An 8,016-nucleotide genomic window follows, 5' to 3' on the forward strand; every position below is an offset into this window, starting at 1 on the left:
AGAACATTTTTCTTTGGAAAAAGAGAGCAATTTTTCTTTTCTTTTTTTTTTTTTTAGGTTTTTTTTTTTTAATTTTCCCCTAAACTACAGCCTGTGGAGTTGCCACTACCTAGAGTTCCCCTATTGGCTAAGAGGTAGATAAACAAAACTGACTTGGTTATATAGAAGGTCGTGGCCCGGGACAGGAGCCCGAGGACATTCCGGGCCCTGGGGACATCCCGGGATTCCCGGCGGGTTTCCCTCCTCTGGAGCCACAGGGAGGGGTCGTGGTTTAAGGCCAGATTTCCTCCTGGAGCCCAGGAATTCCATCCCGAGGTGGGTCCGGAGGTGCTTCCACCGACCCGACCCGCCGAGCCGGGAGCAGGGTGGACATTTTAGGGATTCCTTCCTGCCCTGCTTCCAGTCCATCCCAACGATCTCCCGGGATGATGCGCCGAGCGATGGGAGAGCTGGGGCCGTGCTCCAGGTCAGCCCTTCCCTGCCCCAGAACAGCGGGAATCTCCTTCCTGCCGGACCCGGGGTCGATTCACAGAGACCATTTCCCAAACTGCTCCAAAAAAATGCCTCAGCTGTCGCACATCCCGACTCCCAGGGCTCAAGCTAATTCTGCAATTAGTTAATTCTGTAATTCATTCCGGTTTTAAGGAAAATATCCCTTCGGGAGCTGGCTCGTGCTGGTCCACAGCACCCAAATCCTGCCCGTGGTTCGTGACCCCGCACTCGGATCCCGCAGGGGACGGGATGTGCCGGGGGCCAGGGGAGCATCCCAGTGCCGTGGTCTGCCGGAACATCCCATGGGTGGAACATCCCACCAGCGGAGAACCTCACTGCCCTGGTCTGGACGAGCATTCCAGGATGGAATGGCAGAGCTTCCCTCCTCCACCATCCCGCAGAACAGCCCGCCAGTCTGGCAGAGGAGGGCACAGCATCCCACCATCGTCATGAGCCAATGGAATATCCCACCACCATGAGCCAATGGAATATCCCACCACCATGGTCTGAGGGAATATCCCACCACCATGGTCTGAGGGAATATCCCACCACCATGGTCTGAGGGAATATCCCATTATCATGATCCCATGGAATATCCCACCACCACGGTCCGAGGGAATATCCCACCACCACGGTCCGAGGGAATATCCCACCACCACGGTCTGAGGGAATATCCCACCACCACGGTCCACCGAAGCATCCCACTGCCATGACTTTGGCAGAACATCCTGCCATGGTCCAGCAGAGCATCCCGGCACTGTCTGGTGGACGATCCCACTGCCACACCCTGCTCCTCCTCCGAGGAATTCCACCTTCCAACAACGAACTGCAGGGATTCCGCCACGCCCAGGAAGCTGGGATCAAACACACCCCGGAGCCAGCCCCGCGCTGACTTTTCCAGGGGTCCAACTCGGGCACTCTCCCACCCTGCTGCCCTCCTGGCATCCTGCAGAGCCTTCCTCAGCTCTCCTCCTCCTCCTCTCCCAGCACCGGGCAGCGATTCCCAAAGCCGGGATGCCGGAATTCTTCCCCCCTGCCCGGGAAGGATCCCTGCGGAGCGGGGGGCGAGGAGGGACCCCCGGCCATCCCCCCCGGCAGCTCTGAGGTAGTCTGTGCTTTGCACGGGGGTGTGTCCAGCTGGCAGCACCTGCGCGGTCTCCAGGAGAAAATTCCGGATTTAGGAGCCTCCGGCCGGTCTCGCTCCGCTCTGGAATCTCCTCCGCGGTCCCCGAGGAGCGAAACACGGGACAAGGTTAAAACCAGAACGTGAGGAAAGGCTGACTGGACCGAAGGGGGAGGATCCCTCCTCCCCACGCTGATGTGGAGCCACTGATGGTCATCCCAAGGTAATTCCAGCCTCGCCCAGTGATTCCCAAGGGCTGCTCCAAGGCCAATTCCAGGCTCCGAGGCCGATTCCAGGCTCCGGCTCCAACCAAGCAACACCCGAAGCCTCCCAAGCTCAAGCACCGCTCGTTCCTGCTGCCCCTTCGCTGCTCCCAGAGCAAATCCACAGCCAAATCCTGGGAAAAATCCCAGCTGTGCTCAGGGCACAGCCCGAGGATGCTCCAATCCCCCCGTGCCCTCCCGGGAGGAAACGCGTTTCACAGGATCACACCCAGTCCAGCCAAACAGAAACCAAAAGGAATTAAAAAAACCTGAAGAAAATAAATCAGAGACCCCCCTCCCCAGGAAAAAAAAAAACAACCAAATCCACAACCTCCTCTGAAAATAAGAAAATTCCAAAAACATCCAAAAGCCTGCGTTGTGTGGAGCAGCAGGGACAGGGAGGGAAGACCGAAAGGAATTAAATTAAGGAAATGTCTTCAAGTGTCTTAGAGCAAGTCTGCGTTTCTGACGGATTCTCCTGGAGTCTAAAAACAAAAACACTCGAAGTTGGAGCTAGAAATTAAAAAAAAAAAAAAAAAAAAGAGGGTTTTTTTCTGGCACTGATTAACTACTTTTACTGCTTTTCTTTTTTTTTTTTTTGCCTTTTTTTTTTTTGTCCTTTCTGGTTTTTTTAAGCGCTAAAAAAAAAAAAATTAAAAATAAACCCAAACCCAAACCCGAGTAATGCCCAGGAAACACCAGCTGTGACTCGGAGGCAGTTTTCTTTGCAATATTTACAAGGGGTTTCCCTCTAGTTTGATTCCAGAAAACCATTCCACGCTTCTCGGCCGGGATCCAGGGAGGGGAGGGAGCAGGATCCCGCTGCTGAATCCAGGGATGTTCTCAGGGCCCGGGGAAGTGGCAGAGCTTGGAAGAGAAGAAACGTCAGCTGGGATTTGGGATCCTTTTCTTTCCTTTTTCTCCAGCTGGATGGCACGAGGAGACTCCGAGGTGAACCCCAAATCCAAGGCTCTCCCGGGATACGGCACCGAGCGCTTCCAAGGTGGGAATTCCTTCATCCTCATCCCAGCCCTGGGAGTTAGGAGAGCAGCGTCCTTCCCAGAAAAGGGGGAAACCGAGGCACGAAGTGCTTTGCTTTCCTTTCTGCCCCGTGGCAGGAGCTCCAGCTCTGCCTCCAGCTCCTCCCAGCACCCAGTAGGAATTCCGGGCGCTGTTCCCGCTCCTGCCCGGAGCCTCCTCACAACCCCTGCCCCAAACTGAGAGCTCCACGTCCTTCCTCACCCCACAGACCCCCCGGGACGGGGCAGGGCTGGGGCTGCTCCTGGTTCACGGGGGGGGAAAAATTCCAAGGCAAAAAATAAACCCGAATAATTCCTGCCGGGAGAAAACCAAGGAGCCGGCGGCGCCGCTCATCCCGGAATTCTGGGCTCCCCTAAATTACCTTCTGTTGGCACAGAGAGAGGACAGAGGAGCTGCTGCAGGGCTGGGGATCCTTCCTGCTGCTTTTGGGGCTCCCTAGGGAATTTTTCCCAGGGATGGATCCACCTCGCTCCCATCTCTTGCCACCCGGGATCCCACTTCCTCCCTCCTCTCGCTCTTCCCAGCTCGCTGTGGCTCCAGAGAAGGACGGGAGATGCTCGGGGGCTTCTTCCTTACTGCAAACCACTTTACAGATAAATAACTTCCCTCGGGAAACCAACGGGATTCCCCCCCCAAAAAAACCAAACAGCACCGGCCGCTCGCTCCCGAATTCCGGCGGCAGGGACCGGCCCGAGGGCGGGGGAAAGCACCAAAGGTTTCCCTGAACCAAAGATTTCGGGTCCCTGCAGCGACCAGATCCCACGGGATCGCTCTGGGAGCTGGGGGGACTTTTGTTTCGCTGTGTTTTGTCCCTCGGTCCCCAAAAAAAAAGCTGCTTTTGTGGGAAAAGCCCCGAATTCCCAAATGGCCGCTGGCCGAAGGCGCCGCCCCGAGCGAGGCTGGGAACAGAACGAGGAGAGAGCCAGAGGTTCAAGTATTACACCACTTGTTTGTTTGTTTTTTCCCTAGGACAAATGCCAGTCTTCCTAAAAAAAAAAATTAAAAAAAAATCCAAGGAAATGGAGGAAAACCCACGGAAGCTCCTCTCCCACCGCCCCGAGGGGCGGGAGCTGCCAGGCCCCAATTCCCGCTCCTTTCACCCCAAACTGAGGGGAATAAAGGGCCGGTGCTTCCCCCGGGGGGATTCCACGCTCCTCCCATCCCAAATATTCCGGAGGGGAGGAGCTGAGGGGCGGTGGGATGGGAACAGCAGCACCAAATTCCCTTTGTCACCACGGAATTTTGGATTTTTTTTTCTTTTCCCCCCCCGCCAGCATTGGAGCAATCGAATTTTCCTGCAGGTACAGCGAAAAAAAAAATAGCAAATGGGATTTTTTTACAGAAAAAAAAACCAAAAAACACCCTGTGAACATTTGGGAGCAGGGAGAGGCTCATCCCCCTCGATCCTCAGGGTGGGATTTGCCCTCTCTCTCTCTCTCTCTCCCTCCCCTTGATGTGCGTTTATATAAAAAAAAAAATTGGCTCCCACTAATGCATTAATTTCTCTCTCTCTTTCTCCTTCTCACTTTTTTTTTCTTTTTTTTTTTTTAAAAGGATTTTTTCTTTTTTTTTTTAAATTATTTAAATCGTCTTTTTTTTTTCTTTTTGTGTTTTTTTTTTTCTTTTTGTGTTTTGTTTTTTTTTTTCTTTTTGTTTTTTTTTTTTTTATCTTTTTTTCTTTCTTCCCTCGGTAAAACGGAGGCAAAAATCTCTTTGTAAAATATTTTCACAGCATCATAGTGGAGAAGATGGTTCGACGCCGCCCCCGTGGCAACCACGGGAGGTCGGATCGTTTGGGTTCTGGGATATATATAAATATAGAAATATATATATATATATAAATACATATATATATATATGGCTTCCGAGTAGCTTGAAAATAAATCGCCTGAGCTGGTGTGGTTTAAATACCAGCAAAACCCCTGTAACCCCACTTTGCATAGTCAATGCTGCCCTCACATCCCGGGAGTGGAAGATTTCTGATTCCCAGAGCTCTGGAATCCGTGGATTTCTCGCTGGAGATGGATTTGAGAAAAGCCTTTCAGCCAGCGGCAGGATTTGGTTTGGTGGGTTTTGGTTTTTTTTGTGGTTTTTTGTTTTTTTCTCTTCCCACCCCTCCCAATTTAAATTACACCAAAAAAAAAAAAAAAAAAAAAAGAAAAAAAGGAAAAAAAAAAATGAGAAAAAAAAAAAAAAGGAAAGAAATTAAGTTTTTCCAACTGGTGGGTTCTCCAATTTGCCCGAGGTCTCGAAGAGTCGCGACATCTGACAGCTCTTGTGGTGTGGTGGAATTCATCAGCTGGCTTGAAAAGGCCAAAACCAAAAAATATCCAAATATAGAAGCTGCTGCCATCTTTTCCACTATGTCTGGAATTCCTGTCGTTCTCCATAGAGAGCTCATAACACTTGGTTACCTGCACATAACTCCTGGCTCACAAGAAATTATGAAACTTAACTTCTCTTTTCATTAAAAAAATAAAATATTCAAGACTATCAGTTTTTATATAAAATATCAGCAAGCCCCCCGAAAAAAAAAAAAAAAAAAACGAAACAAACCAAAAAATAAAAAACAAAAACAAAACCAAACCAAAACAAAAAAACAAAAAAATAATCAATTGCTGAGGTAACTTCATACCTTGAGGTAGCTTTTTTTTTTTTTCTTTTCTCCTCTTTTTTTTTGTGGTTTTTTTTTTCCTTTCTTTGTTTTTTATGGTTTTTTTTTCTCTCTCTCTCTCTCATCTCTCACAGCACAGCAATCCCTGGCTCTGCCCCCCTCCCGCAGCTCCCCCGGGACAGGACCTGCTGCCACCTCTCCTTCCCCACCCCTGCTTTCCTGATTTTGTTATTTTTTAGGGATGCTCCCAGGGAATCTGCTGGGAAGGGCTGGTCTCCTCTGAACCAACAGCGAAAGCATCAGTGCCAGTTTTGTCCCAAATTCCCTCTTTTTAGCCTGGAGTTGGCTCCCCCCTGCCCAGGGGGGTTGATCCCACGGATCCAGCGTCCCCCCTCCCTCAAAATCATCCCGAATATTTTGTGTTTTGCTTTCCCACCCTCCTGCTCCGATCTGGGGGGAGGGAAAAATCCCTGTTTTTGGCTGGATTTGCCGCAGAAAACCCGGAGCTGGAGCTGGAGACGAGACCTTCCCTGCCCGGGAGAGGGGGGGCAGCAGGTCCTGACCCTCCCCAAACTGCTCCACAACCCAGAGCAGACCCTTAAAAACCTCCCTAAGGTGTGAAATCCGCGGTAAGAGTGGCGGGAATCAGTGACCATCCGACATTCCTTTTGGGTTTGGGTTTGTCTCGTGAGAACAGCTTTTCCTGCAGAAGGGAGGGGTGTGTGTGTGGGGGGGGGATTTACCATCATTAAATAGTGAAGAAAAAATATATATCTTTATCAGCTCATTAAAAAAATGTGCCCAATTTCAGGAAGAGGGGTTTTTTTTCCACCCCACCTGGAGAGATTTGGAGGGGAGGGGGGCAGAAGACATAAATAACCCCAGGGACGTTCAGGTGAGTTGCTCCTTAAACATTCCCTGGGGAATTCTGCCCCCCCTGGCCCCCCAGACCATTCTGCATGGAGTTCCCATTGTCTGATTACTCAGGAGATGAGGATTAATCCCAGGTTTCCTACCAAAAAGGGACTTTTTTGGCCTTTTTTTTTTCTTTTTTCTTTTTTTTTTTCTTTTTTTTGGTGGTGGTTTCTTCCTGTTCCTGAAGGGAGGAGGGAAAAGCCAAAGCCATTCCCTCAGCCCTTCCCTTCCCGGGCCTCGTCCCTGGGACAGGTTCTCACCTCCACAGGGAAAAAAAAAAGAGGAAAAGGAGGAAAATTGTCCCGTGTCCCATTTCTGCCATTATTTCATAGGCTTCAAAAAAACTCCAAAAATTTAAAAAAAAAATACAAATCCTTTCGACTAACCTAAACTGAAAAGAAACATTCAGGAAAAAACAAAAATCCCAGAAAATGGAGGTGTTCTCCTGGCTTGGAAGGCTTTCCAAGGCACTGTGGAGGAATAATCCACTGATCCTGCCATCCCACTGGGAATGAGGCTGGAATGGTGCAGAGCTCCCGAGGGATCACAGTCCTTTGGGGGCTTTTGGTGGCTTTTGTCCACAGTGGATCTCGTTACCAGGGTGGGCTGGTAAAAGTCCAGTGGGATTTTTTCTCTTTGAGAAATAAAAAATTTAAACGGGAAGAAGATTAAAAAAAATAGGGAGAAAACAAAAAAATGGGGGGGGCAAATAAAAAAATGGGGGGGAATAAAAATAGGGGAAAATATAAAAAAAAAAGAGAGAAATGTAAAATGGGGGAAATAAATAAAAAAAAAAGTAGGGGAAATTAGGAAATAGGGGGAAAATAAAAAAAGAGAAAAATAAAAAATAGGGAATAAAAATAAAAAATAGGGAATAAAAATATAAAAAATTAGGGATTAAAAATAAAAAAATAAGAAATAAAAATAAAAAATAGAGAATAAAAATAAAAAATAGGGAATAGAAATTAAAAAATAAAAAATAGGGAATAAAAATAAAAAATAGGGAATAAAAAATTCAAAAATAGGGAATAAAAAAATAGGGAATAAAAATAAAAAATTCAAAAAGAGAATAAAAAAGATAGGGAATAAAAATTTCAAAAATAGGGAATAAAAAAATAGGGAATAAAAATAAAAAATAGGGAATTAAAAAAGGGGAATAAAAATTTAAAAAAAAAATTGGGGGAAAAAAAACCAAAATAAGAAAACGACCAAAAATAGGCAAAAAAATAAGCCAGGAAAAAAAAAAAACCCTAATCCAAAAGAAATGCTCCAAAGGGTCTCTGCTGCTCTGGGAACACCCACCAGCCCCGGGGAAGGAGGGAGGGAGGGCTCGGCTGGGACAGGACCTCCAGAGGCTACTTAAATGAGGGGGCAAGTGCTGCTCCCACCAGAGGGGACCCGATGGCCCACAGGGGGACATGGTGGCCACGCTGGCCACCCTCTGGCCCCTCTGTGTCCCCAGCACGGCCCCTCTGTGTCCCCTCAGCCCCTCACACCCATTTAAGCAGCTGTGGAGCTCCAAAGGGCTCCGCTGGTCCGTCCCCTGCCCCTCTGCCTTGGAAGCCAAT

The sequence above is a fragment of the Manacus candei genome, unplaced genomic scaffold (assembly GCF_025592945.1).
Source record: "Manacus candei isolate 608988 ecotype Guabito, Panama unplaced genomic scaffold, ASM2559294v1 h1tg000058l, whole genome shotgun sequence".
Classification (NCBI taxonomy): Eukaryota; Metazoa; Chordata; class Aves; order Passeriformes; family Pipridae; genus Manacus; species Manacus candei.